General features: G+C 36.8%; 1 long non-coding RNA gene across 1 annotated transcript; it reads left to right on the top strand.

The window, feature by feature from the left end:
- The first annotated feature begins 14,626 nt into the window (after positions 1-14,626).
- Positions 14,627-20,181, top strand: LOC139044925 (uncharacterized). Its single transcript, XR_011502418.1, has 3 exons — positions 14,627-14,710; positions 17,851-18,069; positions 19,989-20,181. It is a non-coding gene; the product is annotated as an uncharacterized lncRNA (long non-coding RNA).
- The last annotated feature ends 1,062 nt before the right edge of the window (positions 20,182-21,243 follow it).

Genomic DNA, 21,243 nt, shown 5'->3' with positions numbered 1-21,243 from the left:
GAGATTCTAGGCTGCAAACTGTCGAAAGGGAGAAAGCACTGATTACTGAGAAACTTCAACAAACCTTAGCAGAAGTAAGAACCTTAACCCAAGAAAAAGATGGCCTGAAACAGCTCCAAGAGAGCCTGCAGATTGAGAGGGACCAGCTCAGAAGTGACATTCAGGACACCGTGACCATGGTGAGGCTTTGACAGAGTAAACTGAAAACTCAGAGCCTCTTCAAGACGTTCAGGAGCCATCAGTTATTATTTATGATCAAGCAGTAACTATAAAGTTATTTTCATTGTTTCACATTATTCTAATTGAAATTGTGTTCCCTTTCTCTGACAAAGAACATAGATACCCAAGAACAATTACGAAATGCTCTTGAGTCTTTAAAACAACACCAAGAAACAGTTAACACACTGAAAATGAAAATTTCTGAGGAAACTTCCAGGAATTTGCGTATAGAGGAAAACATAGGAGAAAATTCGGATGAATTTCAGGAAAAGGTAAAGGGTATTTCTGTTCAAGTTTTCATATACTATATGTGAGTTTTCTCCTTAACTTCAGACACTTAAGTACATAATGGTGACCTCAATCTTATTGATTATTCACAGTGAATAACTAACAACAGTTTACAAGATTAGCCCTAGTGTCTTTGAAATAACTTCAGATATAACTGCTTACAATCAGTTGGAAAAGGAAAAGGCAAAAATGTTAGTTCAAACTTTGAGCTGATATTTTCCGAGGCCTGGTGTATTTTAAACATCTTTAAAAGCCCCTCTGAATTCTAAGAATGTAAGAAAGATTGAGTGCTTATTATTACTTATGGGTAAAATATTTGTTTTATATCAGATTTTGTGTACTAGTTGAGAGTTCACTATCGATGTGTGTGTCGTGTTCATGTCTGTTTCTAGAGCTGTGCTGTGCTTAAATCTCAGCTTATTCTAGGCAGCATGGTTCGTTTTGTCCTGAAACCTGGGGAGAAGAGCTGCTTTGTTATTTAATTATATACAAGAAAGGCTAGGATGCTAATGATGATTTTTTAAAAGGGAGGTATATTAGTCTGCCATCACAAAATATCATAGACTAAGTAGCTTAAACAACAGAAATTTACTTTTTCCCAGTTGTAGAAGCTAGAGGTCCAAGGTTAAGGAGCTAGAAAATTCAGTTTCTTGTGAGCCCTCTTCCTATCATGCAGATGGCACCTCTCCTCACATGGCCCTTCTGTGTGTGAGCCGAGAGAGCTCTGGTTCTCTTCTGCTTCTGGAGTGGACACCAGTTCTATGGGGTTAGGGCCCCAGCCATATGATCTCATTTAACCCTAATTACTCTCCTTAAAGGCCCTCTCTCCAAATACAGTCATTTTGGGGCTTAGAGCTTCAACATGTGGATTTTGGGAGGACATAATTCAGTCCATAACGGGATTGCCTGTAATTTTATATAACTGATTTATTTACAATGCATTTCTACTTTTCAAAAATGCCTTTTATATGTCAGAATTTTTTATACTATTTTTCTTTGTTATTATACTTAATACTATTTAATCCAGAATAATTACTACTGGGAATTTAAAACGTTCACCAATAGGAGAATGGTGAAATAATCTTTCATACATCCATAGCTTGGAGTAGTAGTCATTCATATATATATATATATATATATATATATATATGTATAAATTTATTTTTGTTTGTTTTGTATCTTTAATTGTGGTAAAATATACATAGCATAAAATTTACCATCTTTATCATTTTTAAGCAAACAGTTCAGTAGTGTTAGGTACGTTCACGTTGTTGTGCCACCAATCTCCAGAATTCTTTTTATCTTGTGAAGCTGAAACTCTATACCCACTAAACAATTCCTCATTCCCTCCCTCCTCTAGCCCCTAGCAACCACTTTTCCACTTTCTATCTCTCTTAATTTGGCTACTCTAGGTACCTCACATAAGCGGAATCATGCAGTATGTTGTCTTTTTTTGACTGGCTTATTTCATTTAGCATAGTGTCCTCAAGGTTCCTCTATGTTGCAGCATACATCAGAAATTCCTTCCTTTTTAGGGCTGAATAATATTCCATTGTATGTATATACTACATTTTGTTTAACCATTCACCCATTAATGGGCACTGAAGATTGCTTTCACCTTTTTGCTGTTGGGAATAATGCTGCTATGAACATGGTGTACAAATATCTCTCTGAGACCCTGCTTTCAATTCTTTTGGATGTCAGATTTACTGGATCATGTTTTTTATCTTTTGAGGAACTGTCATACTGTTTTCCATCATGGCTGTACCATTTTACATTCCCACCAGCAGTGCATAAGGGTTCCAATTTCTCCAAGTTCTCACCAACACGTATTATTTTCTCCTTTTTTCACAGTAGCTATCCTAATAAGTGTGAGATGATATCTCATTGTGGTTTTTATTTGCATTTCCCTAATGACTAGTAATGTTGAGCATCTTTTCATGTGCTTGTAGGCTATTTGTATATCTTTACAGAAATGTCTGTTCAAGTCTTTACTCATTTTTAAATTGGATTGTTTGGTTTTTGTTGTTGAATTTTAGACATTCTTTATATAGTCTGGATATTAACCCTTTATCAATTGTGTGACTTGCATATATTTTCTCCCATTCCTAGGTTGCCTTTTCACTCTGTTGATTGTGTCCTTTGGTGCACAGAAATTTGTAGTTTTTATGTAGTCCAGTTTATCTCTTTTTGCTTTTGTTGTCTGTGCTTTTGGTGTCATATCCAAGAAATCATTGGCAAGATCCACTTTATGAAGTTTTTCTCCCATGTTTTCTTCTAAGCATCTTACAGTTTTAGTTCTTATGGTTAGGTCTTTGATCTACTTTGAGTTAACTTTTTTATATGATGTAAAGTAAGGGCCCAACTTCTTTCTTCTGCATGAGATATCCAGTTTTCCCAACACCATTTGTTGAAGATACCATCCTTTATGATTGAATGGTCTTGACATCCTTGTTAAAGATCATTTGACCATATGCAAAGGTTTATTTCTGGGCTCTGTTTTCTATTTCATTGGTCTATATATCTGTCTTTATGCCAGTACTGAGCTGTTTTGATTACTATAACTTTGTAGTAAGTTTTGAAATCAGGGTGTGTGAGACCCTCAGCTCTGTTCTTTTTTCAAGATTGTTTTGCCTGTTTGGAGTCCCTTGAGATTCCATATGAATTTCAGGGTGGATTTTTCTATTTCTGCAAAACACTATTAGGATTTTATAGGGATTGCATTAAATTTGTAGATCGCTTTGGGTAGCATTGACTTCTTAACAATATTAAGTCTTCCAATCTGTGAACATGAGACGTCTTTCCATTTATTTGTGTCTTTAATGTATTTCAGATACATTTTGTAGTTTTCATTGTACAAGCCTTTGCCATCTTGGTTAAGTTTATTCCTTAATATTTTATTCTTTTTGATGCTTTTGTAAATGGATTGTTTTCTCTATTTCCTTTTTTAATTGTTTATTGTTAATGTATAGAAATGTAATAGAGTTTTGTATAGTCATGGAATTTCTTTAAAGTAGACATCATCTACAATTGGAAAATTTCCAGGATACATTATTAAATAAAAACAGATACATACTAAAGAACAATTCAGTAAGATCCAACTTATGTAAAGAAACCTCTATATACCTTTATATACTATTACTCTATATAATGAGCTTCTTTTTTCCCATTTACTCTGGGGTACAATATTCCTGCCTTGGAAAAGGAGCTTTCTCTTCCTCTCTCCCTATGCTTCAGTCATTCTTTCCTAGAAAGCATTTTCACTTGCTCTATATCTTGTATTCTCAGTTTATCTATATTTTGGGTCAACTATGGGCCAAAGGCACTTGACCTTGATTTAAAATTTATAACTTCCACTTTTATAAGGGGAAAGGTTTTTCAATAGTTTTTTGAAAATAAATGCACAGTCAGTAGCCGCTTTTAAACAAATGCAAAATGCAGTCACAGGGCCCCATGAGAAGGAGCAGTAGAGGCGGAGTGAGGGAAAAGGAGAGTTACACTCACTGGACCAGCCAGTCTGTGGTATTAAGTTCATGCTGGAATCATCTGTGTTGATAAAAGGGTCTAACTGGAAATTCTCCTGGGCCATTCTGTTCATCAGGGTTTCTGAAATCTGGGATGCAATGCTGAGGTGAGCTTGGTCTTGTGAAATCGTGTTCATGCTGGAATCACCCATGAGGATAATGCAGTGGGTCTAGGGATTTCCAGATAAACCTGTTTATCAGAGCACCAGAGGGCAGCCTATGATAGCCTAGTAGGTCTATCATGAAGCCTCTAGGAGTGCCCGTTTTCAATCCTGCTTGATGTGTCTCTCTCTGGAAATGAGTTTCTCTAGTGTGTCTCAACAGAAATTTTAAACTTTGTGATTAGTAGGCTTATTCTCATATAAAGGACACAATTTTTTTCCTTATTTAATAATTAGACCTATTAGATTTGCTCATAACCATGGTAGCTGGAATACTTTCTAGGCTGAGTTCAGTTTTGCACTTTGTCTCAATCTGCTTTGTTTTGTGTACATTTCCATATTTAGGAGTAAAGATGCAAGATTCTGAATTATAGTAGCTGACTGACTAATCCCAAAGACTCTGTGTTCCTGCCTTAATTTCTCCTGTAGTTGTAGTTAGCTCTCTGCTCATCCTTGTAGAAGCTCATGCAGATTGCCAAAAAGAAGGGGCTAACCAAATGAAATATGGTTTGTCTGTATCCACTCTAGAGAATTGAGAAACTACTAAAAATTATAATTTGGAGATTATGTAACAGCATGGGAAAATGCATATCATCTAATCTAAGTGGGAAAGAAAAACTAAAAAGGATCTTATATGTAAAGTAGTCATAATTGCAATGTTAAAAAAATTCTTTTAATAGAAGAAACTCTGGAAGGAAATATTCCCAAATTCTAATAGTGGTTGTGTGAAGTTGGTGTCATTGGATGATTTTTTTTCTTTTTCTTTTTTTTCTAATTAAATATAGATTATTATAAAAACTTTTTAAACATCTGTGACCAATATTCAGCTGAGTGTTTTTACTGGGCTAGTATAGGATTATATGGTGATACCCTAATTTCATACTGGTAACATCAATCTTTGTCTCCTTTTACCAAGGAGTCCATGTATCAGGTTAACTTTGGTTAAGACTTATTTATGGATAAATGGATTTATATAACATGCTTTTCTTAAGCAGTATATGAAAAATATGAAAAGGTGAATTATGCTACTATAATATGAAATATGTTTCTAACAAAACTCTTTTGCCCTCTTATCTATAATAAAACTCTGAAAATAAAGATTTGTTAGTAGTAGGGCATAAGTTATGGTTTCCAGCTTTTGAAGGAAAGAAATAAAGAGGGAGAGTTTAAGCTGGCTTACTCCTTCATAAAGCCAGGTTAACCCATCGTACATGAAGATAGTTGTGAATTATCTATAGCTGTCCACATAGCTCTTACCAGTGAACAGGCACAAGAGCACGAGCTCTGGAACCAGACCACTTGGATTCAAAGTCTGATAACTTCTCTGAGTGACCTTGGGCAAGTGACCTACCCTCTCTGGGATTCAGTTTCCTTGCCTGTCAAACGGAGATAGTAATAGTGCCTACCTTGTAAGGTTATGGGGAAGATTAAATGTGTCACTGTGTGAAAATAGTGCCTGGTACATAATAAGTAATAGAAGTTTGGCTATTTTTATTATTAAAACTGTTACTAAGAAATTCTTCTCTAATGTATTAATATTTTAGATGGTTGGCATAGATAAAAAGCAGAGTTTGGAAGCCAAAAAAACCCAAGTGCTGATTGCAGATGTTGATAATGAGCTAACTGAACAACAGAGAAAGATATTTTCTTTAATACAGGAGAAAACAGCACTGCGACAAATGTTAGAGAGGGTTACTGCAGAAAAGGAGCAACTGAAGACTGACCTGAGGGACAGTATTGGAATGGTGAGATTCAGCAATGTGTTTTTGTCTTTGTATGTTTTAGATTTTTACAACTTTATTGAGGTATAATTTACATGCAATAAATGTATCTGATGTGAGTGTCCAGTGTGATGACTTTTGACAAATGTCTCTACTTGTGTTCTCTCCACCCCAGCAAGTTCCCTCCCACCTCCACCCAGGCAATCCTGATCTCATCCTCTGCCCCACATAGTCACTGTCCTGATGTTTTCCACCTCAGCTCACTGTCTCTTCTAGAACTTCACACAAATAGAATCACACTGCATGTGCTCTTTTGTCTCACTTCTTTCTACACTCCTTTTTACTGCTTGGTAGTCTTCCAGTGTATGAATAGGCCACAATTTGTTTAGCCTTTCTCCTGTATTGATGGAAATTTGAGTTATCTCTACTATTTGGGTATTTTGAATAAAGCTGCTATAAACATTCTCATACAAATGTTTTTATGAACATATATTTTTTATTTCTCTAGAGTATGGATCTAAGTGAAATAGCTGGGTCATAGGGAGATGTATGTTTAGCTTGGTAAGAATTTACTAGGCTGATTTCCAAAGTATAGTTGCACCGTTTTACATTCTCATCAGCACATTAAGAGAATTCTGATGGCTCCACATCCCCACCAACACTTCATATTATTGGTGTTTTTAATTTTAGCCATTTCTATTGGGTGTAACCTTGTTTTGATTTGCCTTTCCCTAATGACTAAAGATGTTGAGCATCTTTTTATGTGCTTATTGTGTATCTTTCTATAAACTGTTCTCTCAGTGATGTGTTGTATAGATTTCAATGTACAGATCTTGGACATATTTTGTTAATTGGTTCCTAAGTGTTTCTATTTTATTTATGCTGTTGTAATTTTTCTTAAATTTCATGTTTAATTGTTAATGTTTGCCAATATTTTCAAACCTACTTTAGTTTTTGTTTCTATATGTGGGGGCAATCTAATGTGTAATAGATTGAAATTAATATTTTCAGAAGTTTGCTATGGATCACAGTAGACCCTGACCTTTTGTGTAATTTTCCATGTTTCTTAGGATTGTCTGTTTGGTCAAAGAGCTGAATGTAAATAAGAGTACAGACAAAAGTTGTATTTTCTTCTCGGTATCTGTCTTGTAATGTTTTTTGGTCTTGATACTTGAGAATGTCACTCTTTAAGCATAATAACTAAGATTAGTCCAATTCATGCTAGCAAAGGACGGCTGCTGTTTTGAGCTTGCTCAAAATCAAAGCCATCCCAGCATATGAAAAGCCTATAACCTGCAGTCTCATCGTCTATCGATGAAAGCTTAGAAACAGTCTCTTTTGGCTTCAGGGTAGAAAACAAGCAAACCTCTTATGATGGAATACTAAATCCAGTTCTAATTCTCGTGGTAGGAATGTAAGTTGAGCAATAAAGAAACAGCATAAGAAAGCAGATTCTTGGCATTTACATGATCAAAATAGACTCACTTTCTTTTTAAGTTAGTCTTTTCCAATATAGTTTGCCATGATTTCTCCATTTTCAGGCTGAGGTAAATGCTGATTTTTACCTGATTTCCTAAATGTAAGCTAGTGTCATTTAATCTCAACTTTTTAAAAATTCTAGACCATTGAAAACCAGGAAGAATTAAGAATTCTTAGAGGTGAACTTAAAAAGCAACAAGAGATAGTTGCACAAGAAAAGAACTGTACCATAAAGAAAGAGAAAGAACTTTCTAGGACCTGTGAGAAACTGGCAGAAGTTGAAGAAAAGCTAAAGGAAAAGGTGAATTTTTAAAGTTATCTTCCTGGCCATATTTCCTGACTAAACTTTTTTTTTTTTGGTGATAAATTTTGGTTCTAATAGACCTAAATTCCAGAAATAGAATGTACCTCCCAAATGAACAGCTCTCAATGCTAATATTTTGGACAGTTTGAACTCACACTAGGATCTTAGCTAACCTCTTTTGTGTGTATTATATTATCCTAGAGTCTTTCAATGAGAGGGGGCCTTGGTTCATCTAAACTACTCATGATGTATTCATTCATTCATCAAATATTTATTGAGCATTACCGTGGGCCAGGCACTGTTCTGGGCACTTGATATACATTAGTCAGTAAAACAAAGCTCCTGCCCTTATATAGAGCTATATTAGTCATTCTCTAAACTCTAAGATTTGTCACTATTACCATCTCTTAGATGTTTGCAAGTTCCTGAATTATTTCTTTTTTAGAAGTAAGGTGCTGTTGTAATATAATTGTGTAAGAGCTAAGACTGTTAGAACAATTGTACTGCTCTAGTAATTCTAAAATGGACCCACTGATATCTTTCTGTTTATCCTAAGAACAGTGCTACATGCATTATAAATAGCGTAGTGTTTCCATTGTGCTTCTGTGGAATGTTTTTTTCCTAATATATGTTCTCTTAATTCTCATCCCTTTCACTATAACCTAATTGAATTTACTAAAACCTCCTGTCTATTTCATACTCCTCCCAAAGAGGTGATATCAATAGGCTTATGTAAAAGTTAATGCCTCAGTGTTTGTGTGGGCCATCCCCTAAAGACCTTATTGGAACTAAAAATAAATTATCCAAAAAGGTTTTAAGAGATGAGGAATTACAGTTTATTTGCCAGGTACATCTATATATTTAGTCAGTCTCTTTTCTTTTTAAATTTTTCGCATTTTTACTTTGCCTCCTTGATTAACCAAGTGACACTATGTTAGTTTCTTAGGACTTCTGTGTCAAATTATCATAAACTTGCTGGCATAAAAACAATGGAAATTTATTCTGTCACATTTCTAGATTCTCGAATTCCAAAATCATGGTGTCGGAGGACCATGCTTCTTCTGAAGGCTCTAGAGAAGAGTCCTTCCTTGCCTTGTGCTATCCGTGGCTCCCGCTGTCCTCGATAGTCCTTGTTCTGTAGCTGCATCACTTCAATCTCTGTCTCCATCTTCACAGGATCTTCTCTGTGTCTCTGTGCGTCCTTTCCCGTCTCTTATGAGGACATTCTCATTGGATTTAGGGCCCAACCCTAGTCCAGTAGGGTATCTTCTCAATCCTTAACTAATTACATCTGCAAAAACCCTCTTTCCAAATCGGATCACATTGAGGTTCTGGGTAGACTTGAATTTTGGGTGGGACCCTCTTCAGCCCAGTACAGACACTATGCCTAGAAGCTGCTTTACTTTCAGTGCTGCTTGTCTGTTTCCACTAGGGTAGTGTGCAGGGCTGTGATAATGATTCTCTCAGTTTGGCAAAGTACATTTTACATAAGAATTTTAAGATAATATGGCAAAATGGTAATAATAAAAACTTTATTTCTTAAGAGCCAACAACTCCAAGAAAAACAGCAACAACTTCTTAGTGTACAAGAAGAGATGAGTAAGATGCAGGAAAAGATGAATGACGTGGAGAATATAAAGAATGAATTAAGGAACCGAGAATTAACGTTGGAACGTATGAAAATGGAGAGGCTAGAGTTGGCTCAGAAACTCCGTGAAAATTATGAGGACATAAAATCCATAACCAAAGAAAGAAATGATCTACAGAAATTACAAGAGTCCTCTGAAGTAGAGAGAGAGAAACTTAAAGAATACATAAGAAGAATTGAAGTTAAGGTCAGTTAGACCCTTTTCTTCATCTGTTGTGTTTCCTTAAAACTGAGCCAATTGGGAAGGGGGGCAGTGTTGAGATGATGTTGTTAAAATATTCTTTAAACTTCACATGCTAATAAAGGGTCTGGAAACAAAAGAAGAACTCAAAATTGCTCACATGCATCTGAAAGAACACCAAGAAACTATTGATAAACTCAGAGAAGTTGTTTCAGAGAAGACAGATGAAATATTAAATATGCAAATACATTTAGAAAACACAAATACTGCCTTAAAAGCACAGGTATTTTTTTAAAGTTGTTATCTGAGTAGCTGAGAGTTTGAATCAGGTCTTTTGTGTAAAGAAACAAGATATGAGTTAGCCTAAAATTGGAGACAAGTAAAGATTTGCCTATTAATTTAGAAACTATTATTTAGCTTTTTATCAAATCTATCTATATCATAATTTATTGTATGCTTATCTCAAGATCCAAGAACTTCAGGAGAAAGAACATCAACTTCTTAAGGCAAAAAATGATCTCAAGGAAAATATGCATCAAACAGAGCAATTGAAGAAGCAATTAGAGGCCCAGAATTCAACTCTGGAAACTATAGAAACAGAGAAGTTCAAATTGACTCAGAAACATCTTGAGAACCTTGAAGAAATAAAACTTGTTGCTAAGGAAAGAGATGGCCTCAGAAGAGTGGAGGAAACCCTCAGAACGGAGCGAGAGCAGCTCAGGGAAAGCCTGCGAGAGACGGAAGCTACAGTAAGCGATACTCCTTCCCTCCCTCGTGAGGAAGCGTGGGCTTTGCTGACAGCAGTGAGCCCTGCTTTCACATGATGGTGCTGCTGGTGTGAGTGAACTGATAGAAACTTTTAGGCACGTAACTTGGTATTGTTCTTGAAAATTGTAAATTCTGTAAGCAATATTTTCTTCATAGACTTTATCCTACATGTATACTTAATCAATTGTTAAGATAAAGAAATATATATATATACATACACATATATACACCACAGTGTTGTTCATTGTAGCAATTTGTAATAAAAAATGGGATACAATCTGAATGTCCATCAGAAGGAAACTGGGTAAACAAGAGCAATATGTCAGAATACTATGCAACACCTAATAAAAAAATGGAATAGATTTGACCGTCCTAATATGGAAAGCCCAGAATGACTCTTAGGAGGAAAAGCAAGCTGTAGAATAGTGCACATATAACATGTTTGCCTCTGGAAAGTGGAAGCAGGCTGTGGGAGGTGGGGACAGGGAGGAAAAGCTTATCACTTTCTAACAACAAAAATACAGAGTAAGAAGTAATAGTTTTATTATTTTTACTAAGAAAATATGTTATTTTCATTAAAAAAATACTAACATTTTAACATTAAGATATGTCACTGTTCTCAAAATTTCTCTAATGATGAAGAATCTGGAAAAACAAGAGGAACTAAGAATTGCTCACATGCATCTGAAGGAGCACCAGGAAATTATTGATAAACTCAGAGGGATTGTTTCTGAGAAGACAGATGAAATATCAAATATGCAGATGGATTTAGAAAATTCAAACACTAAATTACAAGAAAAGGTATGGGGGAGGGGAGGGTTATTTGATTGGCTGTCTGACTTATTTGTGCCTATAATCCTCTGGGGATATGAAATAGTTTAGCCACATTGGAAGACACGTTGGCAGTGTTTACTGACACTGAACATGTACATGCCTGTGGCCCAGCGATTATAGGTATGTACCTGAGAGAAAAGAACGCATACTTCCACATAAAGATATGTACAAGAATGTTCATAGCAGCTCTAATCATAATAGTGAAAAACTGAAAACAACTCAGATGCCTTTCACTGGGAGAATGGATTTACACCTTGTGGTTTATAAGTTCAAAAATAGGCAAAGTCACCTAAGATGACCAAGGTCATGATAGTGGTTGGCTGTAGTAAGGGGGCACACAGGAACTTTTTGGGGTGCTAGAAATGTTCTATATTTTAATCTGGGTTGTTATTACATAGATGTAAACATATGTCAAGAATAATTGAACTATACACTTAAGATTAGTGCACTTATGTGTATATGTACATGAGTGCATCTATATACATGTGTATATATGCACAAGTATATATATGTATATATATGTACACTTGTGTGTATATGTACATATGTACACACTTGTGTGTATATTATATATACACTTACGTATATAATCTCAAAAGAAAATAAATTCTGTGTGGAATTATGCAGAATATTAATGAGTGACATTAGAAGCCTATTGTCTTAATCAATTTAGAAACTATTCTTTATACTTGTCTTAAAAACCATCTGTATCCTGACATGTTATTTTATGATTATCTTGATAAGATCCAAGAACTTAAGGCAAATGAACATCAGCTTTTTAAGTTAAAAGAAGATGTCAGTGAGACACAGAAAAAAATGTCCGAGATAGAGCGATTGAAGAAACAATTCAAGGCCCAAAGTTTAACTCTGGATAAAATAGAAACGGAAAACTTAAACTTGGCTCAGAAACTTCATGAAAATCTTGAAGAAATGAAATCTGTAATGAAAGAAAGAGATAATCTAAGAAAAGTGGAAGAGGCACTCAAACTGGAGAGAGACCAACTGAAGGCAAACCTACAAGAAACCATAGCTAGAGTGAGTTATACTCTTTCTTCCTGTCCAGCACACATATTTTTAATACAAGAAGCTTCCTTCTCTTTTAAATAAATGATACTGTTGGTGAAAAAGTAAATGTTATAGCCTTTTAGGGAGACAGTTTGACAATATCTTATTAAAAATTTATCAGCATATACGTTTGTTACAGCAATTCCATTCCTAGGAATTTATCCAACCAATATATTCACACATTTGGGCAGAAATACAACAGCATTCACTGCAGCATTGTTTGTGGTAAACAAAAGCTAAAAGCAATCCAAGTGTCCGCCATAAGGCACTGGCTAAGTGGGGTTTGTCTGTATAAGGGAACACTAAGCATAAGAATGGGACACTTTTTCTGTGACGTTGATCTAGAAGGGTGTCCAAGGGGTCTGAAAGGAGAAGAGCAAGCAGCCAGTTCAACAAGGAGCAGGACTAGGATGGGCGAGGTGAGGGACAGGGTCTGTACTCTCTATCCTTCCATACTGTTCTGATTTGGGGGTGGTGTGTTGGTGGTTTTTAACTGTGAGAATGCATTTTTTTACTTTAACTAGTTCATCATTAAGAAAAGATAATGTGCCTTTATATTATCATATTTCTCAATTTCTTCTAATAATAAAGGATCTGGAAACACAACAAGAACTGAAAATTGCTCGTATGCATTTGAAAGAACACCAGGAAACTATTGATAAATTCAGAGAGAGAGTTTCAGAAAAGACAACCCGGATTTCAAATATTCAAAAGGATTTAAATAAGGCAAAAGATGAATTACAGGAAAAGGTATTGTTGTTTTATTCTTTTGGGAGTAGTTGTGTCCAAAATTATTTGTAGACTCAGCAAGGAGATAGAAATAGATATATAGACATAGATATGTGCTTGTATGTAACAAATAGACTATTTTCCGTCCTTGAAGGAGTTCTGTTTGCATTCTAACTTGTTTTATAATTATCTCAAGATCCGAGAACTTCAGAAAAAAGAGCTTCAACTTCTTAAAGTGAAAGAAGATGTCAGTAAAACTCATTAAAAAATGAATGAAACGGAAGGATTGAAGAAGCAGTTTGAGGCCCAAAATTTATCTATGCAAAATGTGGAAATGGATAACTTACACTTGACTAAGAAACTTTATGAAAGCCTTGAAGAAATAAGAATTGTAGCTGAGGAGAGAGATGAGCTAAGGAGCATAAAAGTCTCTCAAAAATGGAAAGAGACCAATTCAGAGAAACCTTAAGAGAAATGATAGCTAGAGCGAGTTCAGAATCTACCCCTATCTAGTAACTATTTATAAGAAACAAGCTTTTTTGAAAAGGGTAGCAATGTTTTTACTTTTTTTTCCGGGAAATTTCTACAAACGGAGGATAATGGGAAAACTATTACTATAACTTTTCACACAAACAGGCAAGTACAGTTTTAAAAGAAGCTAAAATCTATTTCAGAAAATACCATTTTAATTCTTTATTTTTAAGAAAAAATTTGTTAAATAAGCAGACTATTTTCTTTAATGAAATTTTAAAAGAGTTTTTAAACCAAGAAATAGCATTATTCTCAATGGAGAAATAGTTGAAGGATTCGATTTACAAAAGATTAAATAGCCCATCTCTCTATCTCTACCTGATAGGGTTAGACGTGGGCTCTTGTTAGTGACATTAGAAGGGAAGAAGGCAAGATGAATACAAAAAAAGAAATTGAACTGAATCCTCTAAAAAGTAATGTAAACTTCAGATCAATAAGAAAGTTTATGAAATCTATAAAAATCTTTTTCATTCTCATATTTCAATAGTGAAGAAAGAATAAAGTGGAAAACAGTATCATTTGCAATCTCAATAGAAACATCAGACACTTGGGAATCATATTTATGTGGACCCTAACTAAATTTATAAAGAGATTTAATTCATTCAACCAATAATCATTGAACAATTAGTCTTCTGGGTACTGCAGTAAATAAGATAAACAAATGGGAGAAAATGTTTTGTTTTGTACTTGTAGTCAGAAATACAAAATGTAGGCAGGGTATGAATTTTCTGGTCCAAGGTGCTGGGAAGAATATATGAATGGAGCTTGGAGCACCATGGACAGTACAGACAGTCGTGCTAGCATGTTTAGTTGGCAATAATTATTCTAATGCAGAGATCTGGAAGAGTAGGAACCAGAGATAAATCTAAAACCTAATTTGCAGCTATGAAGGTTACAGGAACAGATTCTGTCTCCAAAAAATATGTGGTTCTCCCACTTTTTTCCCCAATGAGTTGAGGTTACTCACTAAAAGACTTCATGATACTATTATTCATTTTCTGACCATTTTTTACATTTTTTTGTGTTACAAGTATAATATTTGATTCCATTATTGAAATAATGTACAATGTGTAATTGAAAAAGTAAATGATTAGACATTATATATGAATGGAGTTATAGCTGAAGCCTTGTTTATTTCTTTCCATCCAAGCAGGACCAACAGAACATCAACGAGGTATTAAAATATGAAAAAATGTTGCTATGTGATGGAAAACAGCACCTTACAGAAAGCCTGAGAGAAAAGTGCTTTAGGATAAAAGTAAGTGCCCCTGTTCAAATTACAAATAAATATTGGGGCCCTTCCAAAGGCCTGAGGAGTCACAGGCACCTCTATGGAATGAATAGATAATGCTCAGTATTCTTCTAAACTTCATAATCTAGTACAGATATGTGTGTGCATACATGCATACATACACAAACAAAACAGTGGGGTTTGGGGCCGGCCCTGGGGCCAAGTGGTTAAGTTTCTGCTCCCGCTTCGGCAGCCCAGGGTTTCCCCAGTTCAGATCCTGGGCACAGACATGGCACCGCTTGTCAGGCCACGCTGAGGCAGCATCCCACATAGCACAACCAGAGGCACTCACAACTAGAATATACAATTATGTACTGGGGAGGCTTTGGGGAGAAGAAGAAAAAAGATTGGCAACAGATGTTAGCTCAGGTGCCAATCTTTGAAAAAAAACAGTAGGGTTTATGACTTTGAGGCTTCACTGGAAAGGTGGTATTTCAGCAGATACCTGAAAGGAGTCAATGGTTGAGACATACAGGTATCTGGTGGAGAGCAGAACAGGCAGGGAGAACAGCAAGGACAGAGCTCCTGAAGCAGAAGCTGCCTAGTGGGCTCCAGCAACATCAACAAGGGGGAAAGCTAATGAGAAACGAGGTCAGAGTTAACAGGAGGAAGCAGGCTGTGGGGCTTTTAAAAGACTTTGGGTTTTACTCTGAACGAGATGTGGATCCACTGGAGAGTTTTGACCACAAGAGAGACATGGTCTGACTTACATTTTAAAGGGATAGCTCTGATTGTTGTGTTGAAAATTAAGTGATAGCAGGAAGACTATTTGAAAGACTAATTTCAGTAATCATGCGAAGATGGTGATGGCTTGGCCCAGAGAGGTAGTAGTGGAAGCAGTGAGAAGTGTGTGGATTCTGAACATGTAGTGAGGGTAAAGCCAACAGGATTTACTGTCACCCCTATTAGAACACAAGATCCCTAAAGACTTCTGTGTGTTGTTTATGGCTGCATCACTTAGCACAGTCCTGACAGAAGTCAGCCTTCAATATGTATTTATTAAAAGTACAAATGAATGACTAGACAGTGCTGCTCCAACCATAAGGTGATTCCTCCTAAGACCAAAGGCAAGAATCCCCTCTCCAACATCCCAGATTAATGAACATCTATCTAGGTTTTCCTTAAATTATTAAAAGGAGAGCTCATTATTGTCAGAAGCCCCTTACTCTATTGTTTAGCACCCTGAACTAAATATGTTAATACCCGATTGAATGTAAAGTGTTCTTCCACCTGTGCCCTGACCAGCTTGTCACCTGTCTGGTCTCTAGAAAGTTGAGCTGCTGGGCCTAGGCCTAATGGGTGTCTGCCATACACAAGGCACTAGACTGGGTGCTTTACCTCATGAGACAGAGTTTATTGTTCCATTTATAAACAAAGAAATTGAGGCCCAGGAGGAAGTTTAGTCATTGCCCAAGGTCACACAGCTGGTAAATTGGTAAAATTAGGATTTGAAACCAAGTCTAAGTTTAAAACTTGGGTATAGAAGCATTTCTACAAATGTAATTTTATTTCCTTTAATTTATAGTGTCTGTATGTATTTTATAGGTTATATTTAGATATTATCTAACATTTTACTTAATTCCCTAGAAAACTTTGTGGAAATTATTGTAGTCTTCATTTTGTAGTTGGGAGAATGGCTCAAGGATTTCCCCAGTCAGGAAGTGACAGGGCTAGAACCTGAACTCTAACTCTGATAAAAGGTGAGAAATCTCAGATTCTAGGCAGATAATAGAACGTAGGTCATGTGATTTGTTGTCACTCGTTTTGATGCTGGCTCAGTGAGCTGAGGAGTCGAAAGAAACATTTCTTGGACTCTCAAGGTCTGGCAGTAGTGCTCTTTTATTCAGGAAGTAGCATGGAGTAGCATGGGGACAGGACCTATGGGCAGTGAAGAGCTGCAAACATGGGTTGAGGGTAGGGCTAAATTTATAAGGCATAAGTATGTGAGTTGCTTCTTTACAAGACAAAGGAAAAATTAGGTAAAAAAAGTATCAGTGCAGGTGGAGTCTGGTTATCAGGTGGTCTTATAACTTTGGGTAAGAATCAGATTGAATGAGGTCAGGATGTCCCATGCTTCTGTGAGGATGATATAGATTGGTATGTAGGCCAGGAAGCCTTGGGCTTTTCTCCCTGAGGCATCCTTGATCCTCATCAGTTTTATCTGCTCACTCACACCACCTATTGTCAACAGAAGCTAGCATTCAGCCTTGACCTACAATACATACTAGATTGAATTCATGCAAATTTCTCTTCCAACTTTGTAAATGTTCATTCAAATCATGGATGTTTAGAAGACTAAAAGAAAATGTATCAAAATGATAACAATGGTTGTTTCTGGTTTTCTTTGTTATAGCTGTTTTATAGAGGATTAGAATTGGCCACCCCAAGATATATCTCTTTGGCATGAAGATTATTTTGGGCTGGTTACTTTCAAAAACTGCAGACATGAGAGAAACTCTGAAAAGTAGAAGTTACCCTTTGTAAGAGACATTTCCATTTGTAAGGGAAATCTCCATCTGTAAAGATGTCTCCCTCTCTGTACCAGGAAGAAGGGGGATGACCTTACCTCTAGAAACTCTTATCAATGCGGAAGGCAAGGACTTAAATCTGCATAATAACCTTACTCTTGTTTACTGTACTTGTCTGGTAACCTCCCATACTGACTCCCCCTACCCACAACATCCTCCTTTGTCTTTAGCTGAAGATGATATTTAAGGTGAGAGCTTCCGCCATTTTGGTGAGTTGCTCAGTTTTCCTGGGTCTCTCCCATGTATACATGTTATAAAGCTTTGTTTAATTTTCTCCTGTTATTCTGTCTCATGTGAATTTAATTCGCTGTCCAGCCAGAAGGACCTAGAGCGTGTAGAGGAAATATCTTCCTCCCCTACAGTTTAAACTTCTTAAATTTCCACAATGATTATAATTATTTCTATAATCCAAAATCGACAATAACATTTTCTCTTTGTTTTTTATACACAAAAGTCTCAATTTATTTCTGCCCTATAGAAAGTGTTAAAGCATAAATTTTGTTACAATTCCAGAGCTAGGACTACTTATTGTTAAAGTAGAATGAATTATTAAATTGAATGAATTCTCACTGCCTTTAGGAGCTTCTGAAGAGATACACAGAGATGGATAGTCATTATGAGTGCTTAAATGGACTCTGCCTTGACTTGGAGAGGGAAATTGAAACCCAAAGAGAGCTTTCAATTAGAGTAAAAGCAAACCTCTCACTTCCACATCCACAAACCAGACAGATTCAGAAACTTCTCACTGTCAACCAGAGATGTTCCATGGAGTTCCACAGAGTCATGAAGAAACTCAAGGTACCACCTGTTTTAGTAATATCTTTGTAAATATTGCCATTAATTTCAGTTACAAACCAGTATATTTAAGTCCTGCTTTGGGAGTTGGTGTATTTGCCAATTAGTACATTTGCTACTGAATTAAAGATGGCATGGGTCTGAGAATAGCATGTGCAGGATCCTCAGTGCATCTAGGACCTGCTCATTCAACAAAACCTGAGCTCTGCCTTTGGCCTTAACAATGTGTCAGGGTGCTGGGGAGACAGAGATGAGCAACCGCTAAATCTCTCCTAGTCCAGTGGGTGAGGCAGACATTTGAACAGGTGAGAAGTGCAGTAGTGGACAATGTCCTGGAGAACAAGTTGAAGACAAGACTGGACTGGAAGCTGGGCTCAAGCAGTAAAGCTTAGAGTTCATTTTAGAGATGAGGAGGGGTCACTGGACAGTTATTTTAAGTGGTGGCAGTAATGTGATCAGGTTGCCATTGTAGAGACTTCACTACAGACAAAGAAGAAATGAGTCTGCAGGGGATGATAAGCCTGGTGGCAGAAAGAAGAGACAAGAGGCAGTTACAATTGTCCTGATGAGATGTGATGGGTGACAGTACTATGGGGGAAGGATTCATAGGGATGGAAAGGATGAAAGAAGTTAAAGAAATATTTGGCAGTTTACAATAGTAGGTCCATGTGCTTGACAGTGGAGGGAGGGGAGGGAAGTTCAGACTGAGCCACAGGATTTGGGCTTAGCCGGGTTTGTGGATAGTGGTGCCATTAACTGATAGAAAGAAAAAACGAAAGGGAGAAGGCAGGTGAGGCAGGAGGAGAGATCTGGTGTTTAATTTGAGATGTTTTGAGATAGAAATACCTATAATGGAACATCCAGGAAGAGAAACCAAGTAGGCTTTTAGTTGTGAATCTGAGGTTTGTCAGGAGAAAAATCAGGACCACAGATAAAGATGTGGGATCCATCAGCATTTGGTGATAGATAGTACAACAGGTGTGAATGAGGCCACCCAGAAGCATAATAGAGTGAAGATAAAAGAGAACTCTGGAAAAGATCAGTTCTCAAGAGGCAGTAGCAGAAAAGAGAGCAACACATGAGTTTGAGGTTGGAAAAGTCAGAGAGATAAGAGAGAACTGAGCAAAAGTGCCATTGGTCAAGTCAGTGGTGGAGAGTGTGTCAAAGATGAAGTGGTCAAGAGTGGCAGATGCTTCAGACAGCCAGAACATGAATGAAGAGATCCCCTCAATTGTTGACAATAGAGCTTACTGGTGACCTTTGTCAGAGCAGTTTTAGTTGAGTGGTTAGGAAAGAGGCCAGATTGTAAATTGTTAAGGAATGGTGGAAGTTGAGGAAGTAGGAAGCGGTATCTTCCCTACCTAGGTAGATTGCCCCTCAGGCTCTAATAGTCTTCAAAAGCCTAACAATCAGATATCCAGAACTTATTCATGAGGTCCATAGAACCAGGGCATTCAAATTCTTGTCCCCTTTAAGCCACACTTGACAGGTAAGTCCTGAGGCAGGGCACACTCACGTTGGCCACCCAGCTGACATAGGCAGGAGAGGATGTTGAAATGAATCTCACTGGGAAAACTGCGTGATATAATTAACCAAAAGGAGGCAATAGAAAAAGGTGGGTTTATAGGGAAAGGCATCATGTTACATTGTAAACATATTGAATCTGAGGTAACTGTAGGACATCCCTGAGGTAGCTCCAGAAGGAAGTCAGAAATAAGAAACTAGAGGTCTGGAAGTCACTCTCCGAAGACGCTGAGAGTAGAAACTTGGGAATAGAGAGAGGTTCTTCCCTTCTTCCTCACTCCTCAGAGGATAGAGACAAACAAGACAAGCCGCCCCACCTCTTAGTCTTGAGAGTTTAGAACTTCCTCTAAACGTGATAAAAGTTTCATTTCCCAATTTGTTTCATGTTTTCCTGCAAGTATGTGTTAAGCTATGTTACAAAGATAAAGGAAGAACAACATGAATCCATCAGTAAACTTGAAATGGTTTTTATTGATGAAGTGGAAAAGCAAAATGAACTGCTAAGTAAAATGCAGCATCTTCAACAAGATGATGATGTACCATCCAGAGAATTAGGGGACCTCCAGTTGAGCCAGAAAATGGATCTACATATTGAGGTATGATTTATTTAAAATGGATTTAATTAGATTTTAAGTCTTTTTATCAAATAGAAAGGTACCTCTTCATGTGCTTAGAGTCATTTTCATTTATGAAATTAAAAACAGCTTGCAGAGGGGCCAGCCTGGTGGCGTAGCAAGTGGGTTCCTGTGCTCTGCTTTGGCAGCCTGGGGTTCACTGATTCAGATCCTAGGCGTGGACCTGGCACTGCTCGTCAGGCCATGCTGTGGCAGTGTCCCACAGAGAAGAACCAGAAGGACCTAGAACTAGGATATACAACTATGTACTACTGGGGCTTTGGGGAGAAAAAAAATAGGTTGCAGGATGACAGCTGGCCAGATGTAAAGAGTGCCAAGTCATAGACTAGCCTCCTTTCAGAACTACACAGATATAGAAAAGTAGACTTAATATCAGCAAGTAGGATTTCTTGGAAGGCCAGAATAAGTTTCCAAATGCCTTCTAAAACTTCCTAGATCTGTGACTGGGAGTCACAGACATTTGTATTGTAGCAACCCCACATGGAGTGTCCTGCTCTCACCCAGCAGTGTGAGGCCCCTGCAGTTCCCAGTATGCATGCAAGGCCTGCTGTATGCACAGAAAAGCTGCATCCAGAAGCACTTCAGACACTGTCACAGATTCATAGTTTCGAACAGGTTTTAAAAATGCCAAAAGGCAGAATTTGTAGATGTGCCTCTGTTACATAGCCTATACTGCCAAAATTTTATTATTTAAATTAGAATTATATTTCTAATATAATGAGGATAAATTAGAATTATGTTTACTTCAAAATATTAGAAGTGAAAGTTCAGTAAGGTTATTTTCCCCTTTTTATGATATTTGTCTGATATTTAGATAAAAACTTTCCTAAGATTCAGGAGATTCAATGCTTATTTTTCACACAGGAAATTCTCAAAGATTTTTCGGAATGTGACTTCCACAGCGTAAAGATGGAATTTCAACAAGTACTGAGTAATAGGAAAGAAATGACCCAGTTTTTGGAAGAGTGGTTGAATACTCATTTTGATATAGAAAAGCTTAAAAATGGCATCCAGAAAG

This window comes from Equus asinus, chromosome 3 (genome assembly GCF_041296235.1).
Source record: "Equus asinus isolate D_3611 breed Donkey chromosome 3, EquAss-T2T_v2, whole genome shotgun sequence".
Taxonomy (NCBI): domain Eukaryota; kingdom Metazoa; phylum Chordata; class Mammalia; order Perissodactyla; family Equidae; genus Equus; species Equus asinus.
This window is presented reverse-complemented; position numbering and strand designations above follow the sequence as displayed.